This window comes from Bombina bombina, chromosome 9, assembly GCF_027579735.1.
Source record: "Bombina bombina isolate aBomBom1 chromosome 9, aBomBom1.pri, whole genome shotgun sequence".
Lineage (NCBI taxonomy): Eukaryota > Metazoa > Chordata > Amphibia > Anura > Bombinatoridae > Bombina > Bombina bombina.
The window spans coordinates 72315509-72338751 of NC_069507.1; the positions used below are offsets into that span (position 1 = coordinate 72315509).

A 23243-nucleotide genomic window follows, 5' to 3' on the forward strand; every position below is an offset into this window, starting at 1 on the left:
TATGCCTCTTTTAATTGGCTCACACTATGTGGTTAGCTAGCTCCCAGTAGTGTATTGCTGGTACTTTAAAGGATACCAAGAGAATGAAGCAAGTTTGATAAAAGGAGTAAATTGGAAATTTATTTAAAACTGTACACACTACCTGAATCTTGAAAGTAACATGCTGGATTTCATGTCCCTTTAAGCAATGCATTGCAAAAGATCTACACATAAATAAATGTTTTATAATCATTTAAACTGCAAATTTGTATCGATTTGCAGTCCAAGCACATACTCCTTCAAAAACATCTGGACTATGTTTATATTATCTCCTGTGCTGTGGCCAATTAGGGACAAATATACTTGGGTACAGGTACAAATGGCCAAATACGGAATTCCAAAATCCAAACATATTCTGAAATCCAAACATTCTAATTAATATTTTTTCAAAAATAAAATCATCAATCACAAGATTCTCCACCTGTATCTTTGTTTGTTTTGTGTTCTAAAATGCGAATAATAGTCTATATTTATTTAAAAAAAAATATTACACTTCTGATTACAGTACTATACTGTTTTTCTGAGGGGACCATGTATACTAAAATATTAAAAATTAATTAAAACTGCCTTTATGTTACATGTATAAGCTGTATTATATAACATATAAATATTACCTGTCTGATTACTGTACTGTCTGTCTGAGGGTACTGTGTATAAACATGATATAAAACTACCTTTAGGTTACATGTATAAGCTGTATTTTATAATATAAATATTACCTGTCTGATTACAGTACTGTCTGTCTGAGGGTGCTGTGTATAACAATGATATAAAACTACCTTTAGGTTACATGTATAAGCTGTATTATATAATATAAATATTACCTGTCTGATTACAGTACTGTCTGTCTGAGGGTGCTGTGTATAACAATGATATAAAACTACCTTTAGGTTACATGTATAAGCTGTATTATATAATATAAATATTACTGTCTGATTACAGTACTGTCTGTCTGTCTGAGGGTGCTGTGTATAACAATGATATAAAACTACCTTTAGATTACATGTATAAGCTGTATTATATAATATAAATATTACCTGTCTGATTACAGTACTGTATGTCTGAGGGTGCTGTGTATAAACATGATATAAAACTACCTTTAGATTACATGTATAAGCTGTATTATATAATATAAATATTACCTGTCTGATTACTATACTGTCTGTCTGAGGGTGCTGTGTATAACAATGATATAAAACTACCTTTAGGTTACATGTATAAGCTGTATTATTACATATAAATATTACCTGTCTGATTACTATACTGTCTGTCTGAGGGTGCTGTGTATAACAATGATATAAAACTACCTTTAGGTTACATGTATAAGCTGTATAATATAATATAAATATTACCTGTCTGATTACTGTACTGTCTGTCTGAGGGTGCTGTATATAAAAATGATATAAAACTACCTTTAGGTTACATGTATAAGCTGTATTATATAATATAAATATTACCTGTCTGATTACAGTACTGTCTGTCTGAGGGTGCTGTGTATAAAAATGATATAAAACTACCTTTAGGTTACATGTATAAGCTGTATTATATAATATAAATATTACCTGTCTGATTACAGTACTGTCTGTCTGAGGGTGCTGTGTATAAAAATGATATAAAACTACCTTTAGGTTACATGTATAAGCTGTATTATATAATATAAATATTACCTGTCTGATTACTGTACTGTCTGTCTGAGGGTGCTGTGTATAAAAATGATATAAAACTACCTTTAGGTTATATGTATAAGCTGTATTATATAATATAAATATTACTGTCTGATTACAGTACAGTCTGTCTGTCTGAGGGTGCTGTGTATAGCAATGATATAAAACTACCTTTAGGTTACATGTATAAGCTGTATTATATAATATAAATATTACCTGTCTGATTACAGTACTGTCTGTCTGAGGGTGCTGTGTATAAAAATGATATAAAACTACCTTTAGGTTACATGTATAATCTGTATTATATAATATAAATATTACCTGTCTGATTATAGTACTGTACTGTCTGTCTGAGGGTGCTGTGTATAAAAATAATATAAACCTACCTTTAGGTTACATGTATAAGCTGTATTATATAATATAAATATTACCTGTCTGATTACAGTACTGTCTGTCTGAGGGTGCTGTGTATAAAAATGATATAAAACTACCTTTAGGTTACATGTATAAGCTGTATTATATAATATAAATATTACCTGTCTGATTATAGTACTGTCTGTCTGAGGGTGCTGTGTATAAAAATGATATAAAACTACCTTTAGGTTACATGTATAAGCTGTATTATATAATATAAATATTACCTGTCTGATTACAGTACTGTCTGTCTGTCTGAGGGCGCTGTATATAAAAATGATATAAAACTACCTTTAGGTTACATGTATACGCTGTATTATATAATATAAATATTACCTGTTTGATTACAATACTGTACTGTCTGTCTGAGGGTGCTGTGTATAAAATGATATAAAACTACCTTTAGGTTACATGTATAAGCTGTATTATATTATATAAATATTACTGTCTGATTACAGTACTGTCTGTCTGAGGGTGCTGTGTATAACAATGATATAAAACTACCTTTAGGTTACATGTATAAGCTGTATTATATAATATAAATATTACCTGTCTGATTACTGTACTGTACTGTCTGTCTGAGGGTGCTGTGTATAAAATGATATAAAACTACCTTTAGGTTACATGTATAAGCTGTATTATATAATATAAATATTACCTGTCTGATTACTGTACTGTCTATCTGAGGGTGCTGTGTATAAAAATGATATAAAACTACCTTTAGGTTACATGTATAAGCTGTATTATATAATATAAATATTACCTGACTGATAACAGTACTGTCTGTCTGAGGGTGCTGTGTATAAACATGATATAAAACTACCTTTAGGTTACATGTATAAGATATATTATATAATACAAATATTACCTGACTGATTACAGTACTGTCTGTCTGAGGGTGCTGTGTATAACAATGATATAAAACTACCTTTAGGTTATATGTATAAGCTGTATTATATAATATAAATATTACCTGTCTGATTACAGTACTGTCTGTCTGTCTGAGGGTGCTGTGTATAAAAATGATATAAAACTACCTTTAGGTTATATGTATAAGCTGTATTATATAATATAAATATTACCTGTCTGATTACAGTACTGTCTGTCTGAGGGTGCTGTGTATAAAATGATATAAAACTACCTTTAGGTTACATGTATAAGCTGTATTATATAATAAATATTACTGTCTGATTACAGTACAGTCTGTCTGTCTGAGGGTGCTGTGTATAGCAATGATATAAAACTACCTTTAGGTTACATGTATAAGCTGTATTATATAATATAAATATTACCTATCTGATTACAGTACTACACTGTCTGTCTTAGGGTGCTGTGTATAAAAATGATATAAAACTACCTTTAGGTTAAATGTATAAGCTGTATTATATAATATAAATATTACCTGTCTGATTATAGTACTGTACTGTCTGTCTGAGGGTGCTGTGTATAAAAATAATATAAACCTACCTTTAGGTTACATGTATAAGCTGTATTATATAATATAAATATTACCTGTCTGATTACAGTACTGTCTGTCTGAGGGTGCTGTGTATAAAAATGATATAAAACTACCTTTAGGTTACATGTATAAGCTGTATTATATAATATAAATATTACCTGTCTGATTATAGTACTGTCTGTCTGAGGGTGCTGTGTATAAAAATGATATAAAACTACCTTTAGGTTACTTGTATAAGCTGTATTATATAATATAAATATTACCTGTCTGATTACAGTACTGTCTGTCTGAGGGTGCTGTGTATAAAAATGATATAAAACTACCTTTAGGTTACATGTATAAGCTGTATTATATAATATAAATATTACCTGTCTGATTACTGTACTGTCTATCTGAGGGTGCTGTGTATAAAAATGATATAAAACTACCTTTAGGTTATATGTATAAGCTGTATTATATAATATAAATATTACCTGTCTGATTACAGTACTGTCTGTCTGTCTGTCTGAGGGTGCTGTGTATAAAAATGATATAAAACTACCTTTAGGTTATATGTATAAGCTGTATTATATAATATAAATATTACCTGTCTGATTACAGTACTGTCTGTCTGAGGGTGCTGTGTATAAAATGATATAAAACTACCTTTAGGTTACATGTATAAGCTGTATTATATAATATAAATATTACTGTCTGATTACAGTACAGTCTGTCTGTCTGAGGGTGCTGTGTATAGCAATGATATAAAACTACCTTTAGGTTACATGTATAAGCTGTATTATATAATATAAATATTACCTGTCTGATTATAGTACTGTACTGTCTGTCTGAGGGTGCTGTGTATAAAAATAATATAAACCTACCTTTAGGTTACATGTATAAGCTGTATTATATAATATAAATATTACCTGTCTGATTACAGTACTGTCTGTCTGAGGGTGCTGTGTATAAAAATGATATAAAACTACCTTTAGGTTACATGTATAAGCTGTATTATATAATATAAATATTATCTGTCTGATTATAGTACTGTCTGTCTGAGGGTGCTGTGTATAAAAATGATATAAAACTACCTTTAGGTTACATGTATAAGCTGTATTATATAATATAAATATTACCTGTCTGATTATAGTACTGTACTGTCTGTCTGAGGGTGCTGTGTATAAAAATGATATAAAACTACCTTTAGGTTAAATGTATAAGCTGTATTATATAATATAAATATTACCTGTCTGATTATAGTACTGTACTGTCTGTCTGAGGGTGCTGTGTATAAAAATAATATAAACCTACCTTTAGGTTACATGTATAAGCTGTATTATATAATATAAATATTACCTGTCTGATTACAGTACTGTCTGTCTGAGGGTGCTGTGTATAAAAATGATATAAAACTACCTTTAGGTTACATGTATAAGCTGTATTATATAATATAAATATTATCTGTCTGATTATAGTACTGTCTGTCTGAGGGTGCTGTGTATAAAAATGATATAAAACTACCTTTAGGTTACATGTATAAGCTGTATTATATAATATAAATATTACCTGTCTGATTACAGTACTGTCTGTCTGAGGGTGCTGTGTATAAAAATGATATAAAACTACCTTTAGGTTACATGTATAAGCTGTATTATATAATATAAATATTACCTGTCTGATTACTGTACTGTCTGTCTGAGGGTGCTGTGTATAAAAATGATATAAAACTACCTTTAGGTTATATGTATAAGCTGTATTATATAATATAAATATTACTGTCTGATTACAGTACAGTCTGTCTGTCTGAGGGTGCTGTGTATAGCAATGATATAAAACTACCTTTAGGTTACATGTATAAGCTGTATTATATAATATAAATATTACCTGTCTGATTACAGTACTGTCTGTCTGAGGGTGCTGTGTATAAAAATGATATAAAACTACCTTTAGGTTACATGTATAAGCTGTATTATATAATATAAATATTACCTGTCTGATTATAGTACTGTACTGTCTGTCTGAGGGTGCTGTGTATAAAAATAATATAAACCTACCTTTAGGTTACATGTATAAGCTGTATTATATAATATAAATATTACCTGTCTGATTACAGTACTGTCTGTCTGAGGGTGCTGTGTATAAAAATGATATAAAACTACCTTTAGGTTACATGTATAAGCTGTATTATATAATATAAATATTACCTGTCTGATTATAGTACTGTCTGTCTGAGGGTGCTGTGTATAAAAATGATATAAAACTACATTTAGGTTACATGCATAAGCTGTATTATATAATATAAATATTACCTGTATGATTACAGTACTGTCTGTCTGTCTGAGGGCGCTGTATATAAAAATGATATAAAACTACCTTTAGGTTACATGTATACGCTGTATTATATAATATAAATATAACCTGTTTGATTACAATACTGTACTGTCTGTCTGAGGGTGCTGTGTATAAAATGATATAAAACTACCTTTAGGTTACATGTATAAGCTGTATTATATTATATAAATATTACTGTCTGATTACAGTAGTCTGTCTGAGGGTGCTGTGTATAACAATTATATAAAACTACCTTTAGGTTACATGTATAAGCTGTATTATATAATATAAATATTACCTGTCTGATTACTGTACTGTACTGTCTGTCTGAGGGTGCTGTGTATAAAATGATATAAAACTACCTTTAGGTTACATGTATAAGCTGTATTATATAATATAAATATTACCTGTCTGATTACTGTACTGTCTATCTGAGAGTGCTGTGTATAAAAATGATATAAAACTACCTTTAGGTTACATGTATAAGCTGTATTATATAATATAAATATTACCTGACTGATAACAGTACTGTCTGTCTGAGGGTGCTGTGTATAAACATGATATAAAACTACCTTTAGGTTACATGTATAAGATGTATTATATAATATAAATATTACCTGACTGATTACAGTACTGTCTGTCTGAGGGTGCTGTGTATAACAATGATATAAAACTACCTTTAGGTTATATGTATAAGCTGTATTATATAATATAAATATTACCTGTCTGATTACAGTACTGTCTGTCTGTCTGAGGGTGCTGTGTATAAAAATGATATAAAACTACCTTTAGGTTACATGTATAAGCTGTATTATATAATATAAATATTACTGTCTGATTACAGTACAGTCTGTCTGTCTGAGGGTGCTGTGTATAGCAATGATATAAAACTACCTTTAGGTTACATGTATAAGCTGTATTATATAATATAAATATTACCTATCTGATTACAGTACTACACTGTCAGTCTGAGGGTGCTGTGTATAAAAATGATATAAAACTACCTTTAGGTTAAATGTATAAGCTGTATTATATAATATAAATATTACCTGTCTGATTATAGTACTGTACTGTCTGTCTGAGGGTGCTGTGTATAAAAATAATATAAACCTACCTTTAGGTTACATGTATAAGCTGTATTATATAATATAAATATTACCTGTCTGATTACAGTACTGTCTGTCTGAGGGTGCTGTGTATAAAAATGATATAAAACTACCTTTAGGTTACATGTATAAGCTGTATTATATAATATATATATTACCTGTCTGATTACAGTACTGTCTGTCTGTCTGAGGGTGCTGTGTATAAAATGATATAAAACTACCTTTAGGTTACATGTATAAGCTGTATTATATAATATAAATATTACCTGTCTGATTACTGTACTGTACTGTCTGTCTGAGGGTGCTGTGTATAAAATGATATAAAACTACCTTTAGGTTACATGTATAAGCTGTATTATATAATATAAATATTACCTGTCTGATTACTGTACTGTCTATCTGAGGGTGCTGTGTATAAAAATGATATAAAACTACCTTTAGGTTACATGTATAAGCTGTATTATATAATATAAATATTACCTGACTGATAACAGTACTGTCTGTCTGAGGGTGCTGTGTATAAACATGATATAAAACTACCTTTAGGTTACATGTATAAGATGTATTATATAATATAAATATTACCTGACTGATTACAGTACTGTCTGTCTGAGGGTGCTGTGTATAACAATGATATAAAACTACCTTTAGGTTATATGTATAAGCTGTATTATATAATATAAATATTACCTGTCTGATTACAGTACTGTCTGTCTGTCTGAGGGTGCTGTGTATAAAAATGATATAAAACTACCTTTAGGTTATATGTATAAGCTGTATTATATAATATAAATATTACCTGTCTGATTACAGTACTGTCTGTCTGAGGGTGCTGTGTATAAAATGATATAAAACTACCTTTAGGTTACATGTATAAGCTGTATTATATAATATAAATATTACTGTCTGATTACAGTACAGTCTGTCTGTCTGAGGGTGCTGTGTATAGCAATGATATAAAACTACCTTTAGGTTACATGTATAAGCTGTATTATATAATATAAATATTACCTATCTGATTACAGTACTACACTGTCTGTCTGAGGGTGCTGTGTATAAAAATGATATAAAACTACCTTTAGGTTAAATGTATAAGCTGTATTATATAATATAAATATTACCTGTCTGATTATAGTACTGTACTGTCTGTCTGAGGGTGCTGTGTATAAAAATAATATAAACCTACCTTTAGGTTAAATATATAAGCTGTATTATATAATATAAATATTACCTGTCTGATTACAGTACTGTCTGTCTGAGGGTGCTGTGTATAAAAATGATATAAAACTACCTTTAGGTTACATGTATAAGCTGTATTATATAATATAAATATTACCTGTCTGATTATAGTACTGTCTGTCTGAGGGTGCTGTGTATAAAAATGATATAAAACTACCTTTAGGTTACATGTATAAGCTGTATTATATAATATAAATATTACCTGTCTGATTACAGTACTGTCTGTCTGAGGGTGCTGTGTATAAAAATGATATAAAACTACCTTTAGGTTACATGTATAAGCTGTATTATATAATATAAATATTACCTGTCTGATTACTGTACTGTCTATCTGAGGGTGCTGTGTATAAAAATGATATAAAACTACCTTTAGGTTATATGTATAAGCTGTATTATATAATATAAATATTACCTGTCTGATTACAGTACTGTCTGTCTGTCTGAGGGTGCTGTGTATAAAAATGATATAAAACTACCTTTAGGTTATATGTATAAGCTGTATTATATAATATAAATATTACCTGTCTGATTACAGTACTGTCTGTCTGAGGGTGCTGTGTATAAAATGATATAAAACTACCTTTAGGTTACATGTATAAGCTGTATTATATAATATAAATATTACTGTCTGATTACAGTACAGTCTGTCTGTCTGAGGGTGCTGTGTATAGCAATGATATAAAACTACCTTTAGGTTACATGTATAAGCTGTATTATATAATATAAATATTACCTGTCTGATTACAGTACTGTCTGTCTGAGGGTGCTGTGTATAAAAATGATATAAAACTACCTTTAGGTTACATGTATAAGCTGTATTATATAATATAAATATTACCTGTCTGATTATAGTACTGTACTGTCTGTCTGAGGGTGCTGTGTATACAAATAATATAAACCTACCTTTAGGTTACATGTATAAGCTGTATTATATATTATAAATATTACCTGTCTGATTACAGTACTGTCTGTCTGAGGGTGCTGTGTATAAAAATGATATAAAACTACCTTTAGGTTACATGTATAAGCTGTATTATATAATATAAATATTACCTGTCTGATTATAGTACTGTCTGTCTGAGGGTGCTGTGTATAAAAATGATATAAAACTACCTTTAGGTTACATGCATAAGCTGTATTATATAATATAAATATTACCTGTCTGATTACAGTACTGTCTGTCTGTCTGAGGGCGCTGTATATAAAAATGATATAAAACTACCTTTAGGTTACATGTATACGCTGTATTATATAATATAAATATTACCTGTTTGATTACAATACTGTACTGTCTGTCTGAGGGTGCTGTGTATAAAATGATATAAAACTACCTTTAGGTTACATGTATAAGCTGTATTATATTATATAAATATTACTGTCTGATTACAGTACTGTCTGTCTGAGGGTGCTGTGTATAACAATGATATAAAACTACCTTTAGGTTACATGTATAAGCTGTATTATATAATATAAATATTACCTGTCTGATTACTGTACTGTACTGTCTGTCTGAGGGTGCTGTGTATAAAATGATATAAAACTACCTTTAGGTTACATGTATAAGCTGTATTATATAATATAAATATTACCTGTCTGATTACTGTACTGTCTATCTGAGGGTGCTGTGTATAAAAATGATATAAAACTACCTTTAGGTTACATGTATAAGCTGTATTATATAATATAAATATTACCTGACTGATAACAGTACTGTCTGTCTGAGGGTGCTGTGTATAAACATGATATAAAACTACCTTTAGGTTACATGTATAAGATGTATTATATAATATAAATATTACCTGACTGATTACAGTACTGTCTGTCTGAGGGTGCTGTGTATAACAATGATATAAAACTACCTTTAGGTTATATGTATAAGCTGTATTATATAATATAAATATTACCTGTCTGATTACAGTACTGTCTGTCTGTCTGAGGGTGCTGTGTATAAAAATGATATAAAACTACCTTTAGGTTATATGTATAAGCTGTATTATATAATATAAATATTACCTGTCTGATTACAGTACTGTCTGTCTGAGGGTGCTGTGTATAAAATGATATAAAACTACCTTTAGGTTACATGTATAAGCTGTATTATATAATATAAATATTACTGTCTGATTACAGTACAGTCTGTCTGTCTGAGGGTGCTGTGTATAGCAATGATATAAAACTACCTTTAGGTTACATGTATAAGCTGTATTATATAATATAAATATTACCTATCTGATTACAGTACTACACTGTCTGTCTGAGGGTGCTGTGTATAAAAATGATATAAAACTACCTTTAGGTTAAATGTATAAGCTGTATTATATAATATAAATATTACCTGTCTGATTATAGTACTGTACTGTCTGTCTGAGGGTGCTGTGTATAAAAATAATATAAACCTACCTTTAGGTTACATGTATAAGCTGTATTATATAATATAAATATTACCTGTCTGATTACAGTACTGTCTGTCTGAGGGTGCTGTATATAAAAATGATATAAAACTACCTTTAGGTTACATGTATAAGCTGTATTATATAATATAAATATTACTGTCTGATTACAGTACAGTCTGTCTGTCTGAGGGTGCTGTGTATAGCAATGATATAAAACTACCTTTAGGTTACATGTATAAGCTGTATTATATAATATAAATATTACCTATCTGATTACAGTACTACACTGTCTGTCTGAGGGTGCTGTGTATAAAAATGATATAAAACTACCTTTAGGTTAAATGTATAAGCTGTATTATATAATATAAATATTACCTGTCTGATTATAGTACTGTACTGTCTGTCTGAGGGTGCTGTGTATAAAAATAATATAAACCTACCTTTAGGTTACATGTATAAGCTGTATTATATAATATAAATATTACCTGTCTGATTACAGTACTGTCTGTCTGTCTGAGGGCGCTGTATATAAAAATGATATAAAACTACCTTTAGGTTACATGTATACGCTGTATTATATAATATAAATATTACCTGTCTGATTACAATACTGTACTGTCTGTCTGAGGGTGCTGTGTATAAAATGATATAAAACTACCTTTAGGTTACATGTATAAGCTGTATTATATTATATAAATATTACTGTCTGATTACAGTACTGTCTGTCTGAGGGTGCTGTGTATAACAATGATATAAAACTACCTTTAGGTTACATGTATAAGCTGTATTATATAATATAAATATTACCTGTCTGATTACTGTACTGTCTATCTGAGGGTGCTGTGTATAAAAATGATATAAAACTACCTTTAGGTTACATGTATAAGCTGTATTATATAATATAAATATTACCTGACTGATAACAGTACTGTCTGTCTGAGGGTGCTGTGTATAAACATGATATAAAACTACCTTTAGGTTACATGTATAAGATGTATTATATAATATAAATATTACCTGACTGATTACAGTACTGTCTGTCTGAGGGTGCTGTGTATAAAAATGATATAAAACTACCTTTAGGGCCTGGGGCGGAGCCAACTGCCGAAGTGATCAGTCGCACATAACATGAGCTCCTGATTGCCTTTTATGAAAATGACATTATTTGCCTGAAAATCATACGATTCTACAACCTTTGTTGATAGCTCAGAGAACACTGATGCCTATTCAGTACCGGTATACATGACGGGTGTTTACATGACAAGAAAAGACCCTGAAGACTAATTTACACAACATGCAACAGAGGCGCGAAGCGCCATCTTGGCTTATAGATGCTCTTTCTTCCTAACCCTCCTGTAACAACGTTATCGGCTGACCACCTAGAGTATAATGGAGAGTCTGAATAGATGGGAATCTGAAGTGCAACAACTCCTAGATGACCATTTCAGAGACTTAAAAAGAGATTTGGAGCTTGTCCTTAACAAGCTGTATATATCCCTATCCGACCAGACATCGATTGCGAAATCACCAAGTCCGGCTGTATACCCTCCTTTACGGAACGTAGCACCAGACACTATTGGGGAACTAACTACCAAGCAGAGAGATGCAGCTGCAGGATGGTACAAGCAGGACTCTACAGAAACTACTGACAGCCTAAACACGCAGCTACTAAATGTTGACGATTCAGAGGCTGGTATGTTACCTATACTATGGATCCCAGGCACGCATTTACTTACCCCAAACGCTGCCCAAAACAAAAAGAGAGCGGCTGTGGTCCGGGAGCAGGATCGGAGCCACTCACGGACGCGGAGGACCAGTTCAGCAGAAGTCCCAGCCCGCCGGACCCCTAACAGTAAACGAGCTCAGCGGAAGAGAGTTAGGAGGAATGCTCGCTACAACGATGTCGGAGCCGACGGCGGATAACATGGAGGCCCTATATAAGAGAGGGCATTGGCTGAGGCCTCTATTTTCATAGGACGGATCCAAGGGCACAATCAGATGATCTCCCGGCAAGTCCCAGTTATGCTTCTGACACGAACTGGTTTTGATTCTTTTAAGACACGTTTCTTATCTCTTTTATTGAGACAGTGAGTGGCCAAAAATTTAGTTATAGATCATCCCTGTATGTCTCGTGTGAGACTTAAAGTACTTCAGGCTAACTTTATTGAGTATTGAGTATTAGTTCAGCCCATAATGACTTAAATGCAGATCATATGCAGCGCTATAGGACACATGGACAAATTTGTAGCTTATGGAGTAAGATAAACATATTCGTCCTCGGACCCCGCTCAGACACTTGAGTTAGTTCACAGCTAGTTAATAGAGCTGAGTTATAAACAATCCTGGCTGCTATCTATGTTATTATGTATTTGTACTTATCTGCAGCTATTAATCCATATAGCTCCCTATAATATTAGTTAATGTACGAATGAATGCTAGTTCGAATATGTCTGAAGCTGTCTACAACGTAAACTGTTATATTGCATTAACTGTTTAATGATAACCTATGCTTTTCCTCTTAATACACTAATGTACATATTGGATAATTCTACCTGTTACATCTAAATAGGGGCAATACCTAATGGATCTATGGTATGCAGTCCCCACATTTTTGCATAGAAGTCCCTCTCTTGTATAGCCCCAGGTAATAAGACTGCAGTCCTTTCTGTTCTGCAATCTCTAAATAGACAGCACACTGTGCTGTAATAGAGGATGTTACATTTCACACTATACGGTTATGTTATCTACTAGACCCTGGATTTGGTATGACTTATTACTTGAATTTATGCATATCCTCCTAAGACACTTATTCCCATTATAGCTATATGACCTATGGGTTTATCACCCCATCTGTTATTTTTTATAATACCAGACTTAGGTATTGCATCAGTTTCATAGGAGGTGAGTGCGTTCCCAATAAAGCCCCAGGGCTTCATAACCCAACTATATATTGCACTACATATTTAAACAGAGAAGTTATTCCCTTCAGTACACATTCCCCCTTAAGGTAATATTTGAGGCTAGATGAAGTAAAAATTTATGTGGATAATAACTATTGTTAACTTGCTCCTCTTTATACCTGAAAGAGTCAATATATCTCAGATTGGACGGTTTAAATCGTCCTTCCTTTATGTAATAGATACTCCTAAGAAAATTTATTTTATATGTCATTTAGCAGAGACTAGACAGTTATTGGTTTTCTGGTGTTATATTGTTATGTGATATACCTGTTATAGTAGTACCCTAGGACATGTGTATGCAAAGTATGGGCACCCAAGTTATATTTTTATATATCTCTGAGACAGGTTTAGATGTTTACCTATTTATATATTAGAATAAGCAGACTAAATGACTACTGCCACCTTACATATGGGTATATATCAGTATGTGCCTATTTGTACATGCAGCACATACCACATCCATTTACTTGTAATAAAAATTTAGATTTAGGTAATAGCTAACTCCACAGCTTATTCAGCCTGCACAATTAATATTTTTGTTTTGAATAGACACCCTTGCAGTTAATATTATACACCATTATGTGTTAGTGCTTGTTAACCTTGTACATCTCTCTACGATCAGTAGGTTTATATTTTGTACGCTCACCTTTGTAACCGAGGGGACTAGCATATAATACAGTTTCTATAGGTTTTATGTTAAATACGCGAAGCAATGTCTACTTGCAGAATGGTTATATTAGTTAAGCAGAGGCTCCCAAGTGGCAGGTATATGCCACATGTTCACATGACTAATAATTCATAGCTGGGTAACTAGATATCTTAGCCCATTTACTTTACTACATTACCAAGATTAATAGCCCCCCCCCAAGTCTCCTACTATACTTCTATATCTCTATGGCTCCGCCCTCCACTCTCTCCCTAATATACATAGCGGTGCTTATCCGCTGAATATCCCCCTTCCCCATTTATTATGCACGTGTTCATGCTCCTTTTGAAGCTTTTTTTTTTTAAAAAAAAAACTAGTTTTCTAGACATCAGTTATCTATTATTTCCTATGCTCTAGGTCCATTGGGCCTAAAACAAAGCTCCTCATAGGCCAGCGATGCATGATATACTTTGAAGTTCCTTGCGAGACTAGACTAAATATTACCTCTCTGATTACTGTACTGCACTGTCTGAGGGCGCTCTGTATAAAAATGATATAAAACTACCTTTAGGTTACATGTATAAGCTGTATTCTATAACCTATAAATATTACCTGTCTGATTACAGTACTGTCTGTCTGAGGGTGCTGTGTATAAACATGATATAAAACTACCTTTAGGTTACATGTATAAGCTGTATTATATAATATAAATATTACCTGTCTGATTACTGTACTGTCTGTCTGAGGGTGCTGTGTATAAAAATGATATAAAACTACCTTTAGGTTACATGTATAAGCTGTATTCTATAACCTATAAATATTACCTGTCTGATTACTGTACTGTCTGTCTGAGGGTGCTGTGTATACAAATGATATAAAACTACCTTTAGGTTACATGTATAAGCTGTATTATATAATATAAATATTACCTGTCTGATTACTGTACTGTCTGTCTGAGGGTGCTGTGTATAAAAATGATAAAAAAAAACTACCTTTAGGTTACATGTATAAGCTGTATTATATAATATAAATATTACCTGTCTAATTACTGTACTGTCTGTCTGAGGGTGCTGTGTATAAAAATGATATAAACCTACCTTTAGGTTACATGTATAAGCTGTATTATATAATATAAATATTACCTGTCTGATTACAGTACTGTCTGTCTGAGGGTGCTGTGTATAAAAATGATATAAAACTACCTTTAGGTTACATGTATAAGCTGTATTATATAATATAAATATTACCTGTCTGATTACAATACTGACTGTCTGAGGGTGCTGTGTATAAAAATGATATAAAACTACCTTTAGGTTACATGTATAAGCTGTATTATATAATATAAATATTACCTATCTGATTACAGTACTGTCTGTCTGAGGGTGCTGTGTATAACAATGATATAAAACTACCTTTAGGTTACATGTATAAGCTGTATTATATAATATAAATATTACCTGTCTGATTACAGTACTGTACTGACTGAGGGTGCTGTGTATAAAAATGATATAAAACTACCTTTAGGTTACATGTATAAGCTGTATTATATAATATAAATATTACCTGTCTGATTACAGTACTGTATTGTCTGTCTGGGGGTGCTGTGTATAACAATGATATAAAACTACCTTTAGGTTACATGTATAAGCTGTATTATATAATATAAATATTACCTGTCTGATTACAGTACTGTCTGTCTGAGGGTGCTGTGTATAAAAATGATATAAAACTACCTTTAGGTTACATGTATAAGCTGTATTATATAATATAAATATTACCTGTCTGATTACAGTACTGTATTGTCTGTCTGGGGGTGCTGTGTATAACAATGATATAAAACTACCTTTAGGTTACATGTATAAGCTGTATTATATAATATAAATATTACCTGTCTGATTACAGTACTGTCTGTCTGAGGGTGCTGTGTATAAAAATGATATAAAACTACCTTTAGGTTATATGTATACACTGTATTATATAATATAAATATTATGTGTCTGATTACAGTACTGTCTGTCTGATGGTACTATGTATAAAAATGATATAAAACTACCTTTAGGTTATATGTATACACTGTATTATATAATATAAATATTATGTGTCTGATTACAGTACTGTCTGTCTGATGGTACTATGTATAAAAATGATATAAAACTACCTTTAGGTTATATGTATACACTGTATTATATAATATAAATATTATGTGTCTGATTACAGTACTGTCTGTCTGATGGTACTATGTATAAAAATGATATAAAACTACCTTTAGGTTATATGTATACACTGTATTATATAATATAAATATTATGTGTCTGATTACAGTACTGTCTGTCTGATGGTACTATGTATAAAAATGATATAAAACTACCTTTAGGTTATATGTATACACTGTATTATATAATATAAATATTACTGTCTGATGGCGCTGTGTATAAAAATGATATAAACCTACCTTTAGGTTACATGTATAAGCTGTATTATATAATATAAATATTACCTGTCTGATTACAGTACAGTCTGTCTGAGGGCAATATGTATAAAAATGATATAAAACTACCTTTAGGTTACATGTATAAGCTGTATTATATAATATAAATATTACTGTCTGATTACAGTACAGTTTGTCTGAGGGCACTATGTATAAAAATGATATAAAACTACCTTAAGGTTATATGTATACACTTTATTATATAATATAAATATTACTGTCTGATTACAGTACTATCTGTCTGAGGGTGCTGTGTATAAAAATGATATAAAACTATCTTTAGGTTACATGTATAAGCTGTATTATATAATATAAATATTACCTGTCTGATTACAGTACTGTCTGTCTGAGGGTGTTGTATAACAATGATATAAAACTAACTTTAGGTTAAATGTACAGTGGGGCAAAAAAGTATTTAGTCAGCCACCAATTGTGCAAGTTCTCCCACTTAAGAAGATGAGAGAGGCCTGTTATTTTCATCATAGGTATACCTCAACTATGAGAGACAAAATGTGGAAACAAATCCAGAAAATCACATTGTCTGATTTGGAAAGAATTTATTTGCATATTATGGTGGAAAATAAGTATTTGGTCACCTACAAACAAGCAAGATTTATGGCTCTCACAGACCTGTATCTTCTTCTTTAAAGGGACAGTCAAGTATAAATTAAACTTTCATTATTCAGATAGGATTTTTAATTTGAATTGACTTTCCAATTTACTTTTATCATCAAATTTGCTTTTTTCTCTTGGTATTCTTAGTTTAAACTAAACATAGGTAGGCTCATATGCTAATTTCTAAGCCTTTGAGGGCTGCCTCTTATCACATGCTTTTTAAATCTCTTTTCATCACAAAGAGACAGAAAGTACACGTGGGCTATATAGATAACACTGTGTTCAGGCACAGAAAGTTATTTAAGATCTAGCACAATACAATGCTAAATTTAAGACAATAGATAATAAACAGTCACAGTCATGTGATCAGGGGGCTGGAAGAAGGTTCATAGATACAAGGTAATCACAAAGGTAAAAAGTACATTAATATAACTGTGTTGGTTATGCAAAACTGGGGGATGAGTAATAAAGGGATTATCTATCTTTTAAAACAATAACAATTCTATGGTTGACTGTCCCTTTAAGAGGCTCCTCTGTCCTTCACTCATTACCTGTATTAATGGCACCTGTTTGAACTTGTTATCAGTATAAAAGACACCTGTCCACAACCTCAAACAGTCACACTCCAAACTCCACTATGGTGAAGACCAAAGAGCTGTCGAAGGACATCAGAAACAAAATTGTAGACCTGCACCAGGCTGAGAAGACTGAATCTGCAATAGGCAAACAGCTTGGTGTGAAGAAATCAACTGTGGGAGCAATAATTAGAAAATAGAAGACATACAAGACCACTGATAATCTCCCTCGATCTGGGGCTCCACGCAAAATCTCACCCCGTGGGATCAAAATGATCACAAGAACGGTGAGCAAACATCCCAGAACCACATTGGGGGACCTAGTGAATGACCTGCAGAGAGCTGGGACCAACGTAACAAAGGCTACCATCAGTAACACACTACGCCGCCAGGGACTCAGATCCTGCAGTGCCAGACGTGTCCCCTTGCTTAAGCCAGTACATGTCCGGGCCCGTCTGAAGTATGCTAGAGAGCATTTGGATGATCCAGAAGCGGATTGGGAGAATGTCATATGGTCAGATGAAACCAAAGTAGAACGGTTTGGTAGAAACACAACTTGTCGTATTTGGAGGAGAGAGAATGCTGAGTTGCAACCAAAGAACACCATACCTACTGTGAAGCATGGGGGTGGCAACATCATTCTTTGGGGCTGTTTCTCTGCAAAGGGAACAGGACGACTGATCCGTGTACATGAAAGAATGAATGGGGCCATGTATCGTGAGATTTTGAGTGCAAACCTCTTCCATCAGCAAGGGCATTGAAGATGAAACGTGGCTGGGTCTTTCAGCATGACAATGATCCCAAACACACCGCCCGGGCAACGAAGGAGTGGCTTCGTAAGAAGCATTTCAAGGTCCTGGAGTGGCCTAGCCAGTCTCCAGATCTCAATTCCATAGAAAACCTTTGGAGGGAGTTGAAAGTCTGTGTTGCCCAGCGACAGCCCCAAAACATCACTGCTCTAGAGGAGATCTGCATGCAGGAATGGGCCAATATACCAGCAACAGTGTGTGACAACCTTGTGAAGACTTACAGAAAACGTTTGACCTCTGTCATTGCCAACAAAGGACATATAACAAAGTATTGAGATGAACTTTTGATATTGACCAAATACTTATTTTCCACCATAATTTGCAATTAAATTCTTCCCAAATCAGACAATGTGATTGTCTGGATTTGTTTCCACATTTTGTCTCTCATAGTTGAGGTATACCTATGATGAGAATACCAGGCCTCTCTCATCTTCTTAAGTGGGAGAACTTGCACAATTTGTGGCTGACTAAATACTTTTTTGCTCCACTGTATAAGCTGTATTATATAATATAAATATTACCTGTCTGATTACAGTACTGTATTGTATATCTATTTAATAAATTTCACTTGAGTCGTGCCTTGTGTGCGCTTTTCTTTTTATTTCATTCTATACAATCTTCCTGTCATGCTTTTAATGGCTGCATTGGTAGTAGTAAATAAATATAAAGCAACATAGGAGTCTCCTGTCCTGTAATAAAATCTTGAACATGATGGTAAACTATGTGGTTTTAGTCATCACATTACAAATATTAGACCTTTTTGCACCACTCTTGGGACCAAACAACATTAAAAAAGAAAATTAGCTCCCCCAAAAAACCCAAACCAAACAATGTGAAACTGTTGCACAGAAAAATGAGAATCTGCTAAAGGTCCTACTAACACAATTTTAAAATATTTTTTTAAGATAAACAGAAAGAAAAGCCCCACATGTTGTAGGTCTGATAAACAGAGGCCTGAGTAAGGGTTCTGTGAACTGGGTTTGGGAAACGCTGCTCTAGAGTTACCTGTCTGCGCCGTCACAGTCCTCACTGAGAAAGCATATCCATGAGCTGTTATCGAACGTTCATTCACCTCTTAAGCTGATTAATATATAAAGTTCACTCTTTAGGTGCTTTAAAATAAATGTCAAAATAAGTCATTAAAAGTAGTATAGTGATTATTTAATCTACGTGTTTCGTCCACGCCCACTGGCCTTCTTTAAGATGGCTGAAATGCGTAAATAAAATAACTGCTGTACTACTTTTCAATAAGAGTTCGGCTCCCCCTGAAATTTTGGCCCATTTCAATGGGTTAGGGTTTCCAAGAGCAAAAACTGTTATTTCATATGACAAAAACAAACCTAAAGGAGTGATTTCCCATACATTGTAAACTCTGGAGCCGGTATAAGTTATTGGAAACCCATTACGGAGAAACCAGATTTTCAGTATACTGACTATTTAACAAGTGAAACCTCTTATTAGCTGTTCAAATTACACCTTGCACAACAGTCTGGGAGATGGCATTGAACCAAGATATGTCTTCAAAAAATAGACACACATATGCTGGCACTCTGGACTAAGGATATACATCAAAATGTAACCATACAAGAGTTAATGACCCTAGAACAGTATGGGTATTTGAAAAGGAATCTCTTTATTTCAAGTAGTCCCCAATACAAGTATTACGTGAATGAGCTTGATGTTATGGTTGATCATAGTCTTTACTACAAGCTTGATGGAAGCCATGACCTTATCCTATCCTTTCTTGACCTATTTTACAACTATCTATCATCGCTTGTTCGGCTATATCTTTCATCCCCATTATAAACAGAATAGCACAACTTTCCTACGATTTCCATCTTAGGGACAGATTACACGTGGAGCGCTAAATATATTGATATTTACAACCCCCTAAAAGTTTCATTTTTAAAATAATTAGTTCTCAGATTGATTTTACTATTATATCAGAACATTTCTAATTTGGTTTTATACCATTAGAAATACATAGGTGGATATTATTGAAATGATCACGAGGTAAACTATCATTTGTATATGAGAGTTTCTGCTGTACTTTATTGAAAAGAGAAAATGAATCATTACCTTTAATAATAAGAATTTAAATAGTTTTATTTAACTAAAATAATAACATTTTATGTTTTATTTTATTTTTTACTGCTGGTCTCTCCCTCCTCACACTTAGCTCCTTGTGCAGATCTATTCTGTTGTTGGAAGGACTTAACAACTGTTCCTATTGCGGATATTCTGAAGTGTTACCATCACTTATATCTGGAGGCTTGCTTTTAACTTAAATTAAGGAAGTGCAACAATGTGTGTTGCGTGTCTGTCTCGTTAATAAATTTCACTTGAGCCGTGCCTTGTGTGAGCTTTTCTTTTTCTTTCTTTCTATATACTCTATACACCGAGCCAAGGAAAGGATCACCTGGCTGAAAAAAAAGGCAGCACCAAAGGAGGCACTATTTCTGCTGGGGACGGAGTCTGGATCCAGAACTAATAGGGTTATTTTTTATTTTTTCCTAAACCCGATTTAAAGTAACTACACTTTTGAACTGAACTGAGTTGGACACTAATTTTATTTGATTTGTACGTTTTTGGAGATATTTCATTCACACAGACTTAGCGCAAATATCACCTGTTGTTCTGCTGTACATGACAGAAAGATACATAACATAACAGAACATAAACAGTTAACATTACAGAAAAAAGATATGCCAAACATAACGGACCAATGAGAATAACTTCTGAACAAATGTAGAGAAGAAGAACCAATGAGCTCTGTCATAGTGACCATTAAGGAACCAATGACCTCCAATTATTCCTCTTTCTTTTGCTTTTAACGGACAGTTAAGTAGTGCAGCTTTAATTGTGATTTTATTAAATTGTGTATTATTTTAGTTACATTGTCAGTTTTCTCTTGTAATATTTCCTTTCCATTATTTTTTCTCCTTCTGTTTTTATTATGACAGTTCCGTTTTTTCAAAATATTTAAATCCTTTTTCCTACTGTTTTTTTATGCTCTCTCGTGTGTACACAATTGTCCTTTTTCCTATTTATTTATTTTTTAACCGCTCGTGCTCCTTCGCCCTTGTTATTTTCCCTTTAGGCTCCAATATGCTGGTGGCCATTTTCTTCCCTTAGTTCCTGCCCTGTGACGTTATAGCTTCCCTCCCCTTATACATCAGACATGCTTATTTTACTCTTCACGCATCGCAACATTTTCCCTACATTGTAGACTATTTTTTCTCAACATTAGTTTGTCTCTTAGATTTTATTTCAGCAGTCATCTCCAAATTTATTATTATTTTTCTGTATACTTGTTTATTCAAAATTGGTATTTTTTATATAACATTACAATCTCTTCGTTTCACACTAGTTCCCTCACTGAGCAATCAGTGCAAGCTATGATTGACTCTTCAATGTCAAAATTATTTAATCATTTTCATTCCCAAATGGGGGTATTATTAGAAGCAATTCAGGCTTCCCCTCCTAGAAAAGCTTGTAAGAGAAAACTTTCTCCTGAAATAAAAAAGCCCTCAAAAATGTATAATCACTAAAAGTCTGAATAAATCAGACTCTTCTATTCCCAAAGGTGTGGGAACTAAAAATAATTCACCTTTTCCCTCAGGCTCAGAGGGAAAAGAAACAATTAAAGAGTTAGAGATTCCTCTGATTCTCAGTGATAATGATTTTCTTCCACTGTTGATTATATCAAAGACTTATAATTTATAGGATAATAAACCTTTTTCAAATTATGATTCCCTCTCTTCTGATGATTCTCCTGCACCTAAAAGGCATAAAAAGTTGTCAAAATAAAAAATATCTGTAATTACCTCATATAAATTTACTGACAAAGCTGGAAACCCTAGATTTAATACAGACGAGCTACAACATCCCTGCTCGTCATTATGGTTTTCCTTTAAGGATGTTTCTGAATTTGTGGAACATTGGATCAGAAGCCCCCTTAAAAGAGAAGTTAGAATTAAGATGCGGGCAGAATGCCCTCGCCCTAATTTACCGACTAATACTGCTATCACCCCTGAATTTGACCCAAAAATTGTCAAATTTATTTCTACTCCAGGATTTAAATGTTAAAAAAAGGTCTTGCCAGATCATGGAAGATTTGTCAAGACAAGCTCCTGGATTCCATTGGTCCTCTTACTAAAATTCTGGAACTTACAGATGAAGCAGTGGAAAACGATTCTTCTCTTAACCCTACAATGGTACGCCAATGGCTCCAAAGAGCTTTGTGTCATATTGGTAATGCCAATGCTGCTATTACTATTGAGAGAAGGAAATATATTCTCCGGAAAATTGATCCCAAACTCACTGATATGTCCTTTTCCGAGTTGGGGTCTAACGCCAAGGGCCTTCTCTTCAGAGATGAATTTATCAAAGAGCTTAAAGGACCATTATACCCAAATGTTGAAACACTTGAACGTGATGCAGCATAGCTGCAAAAACTGACAAGAAAATATCACCTAAACATCTCTATGTAAAAAAGAAAGATACTTCACCTCAAAATGTCC

The 23243-nt window shown here is 32.7% G+C and overlaps 1 protein-coding gene across 2 annotated transcripts in view; it reads right to left on the reverse strand.

Moving 5' to 3' along the window:
* The window catches only part of MINPP1 (multiple inositol-polyphosphate phosphatase 1), a 114219-nt gene that overhangs the window by 3008 nt on the left and 87968 nt on the right, over positions 1-23243 (reverse strand). The gene's annotated exons all lie outside the window — the stretch shown is intronic.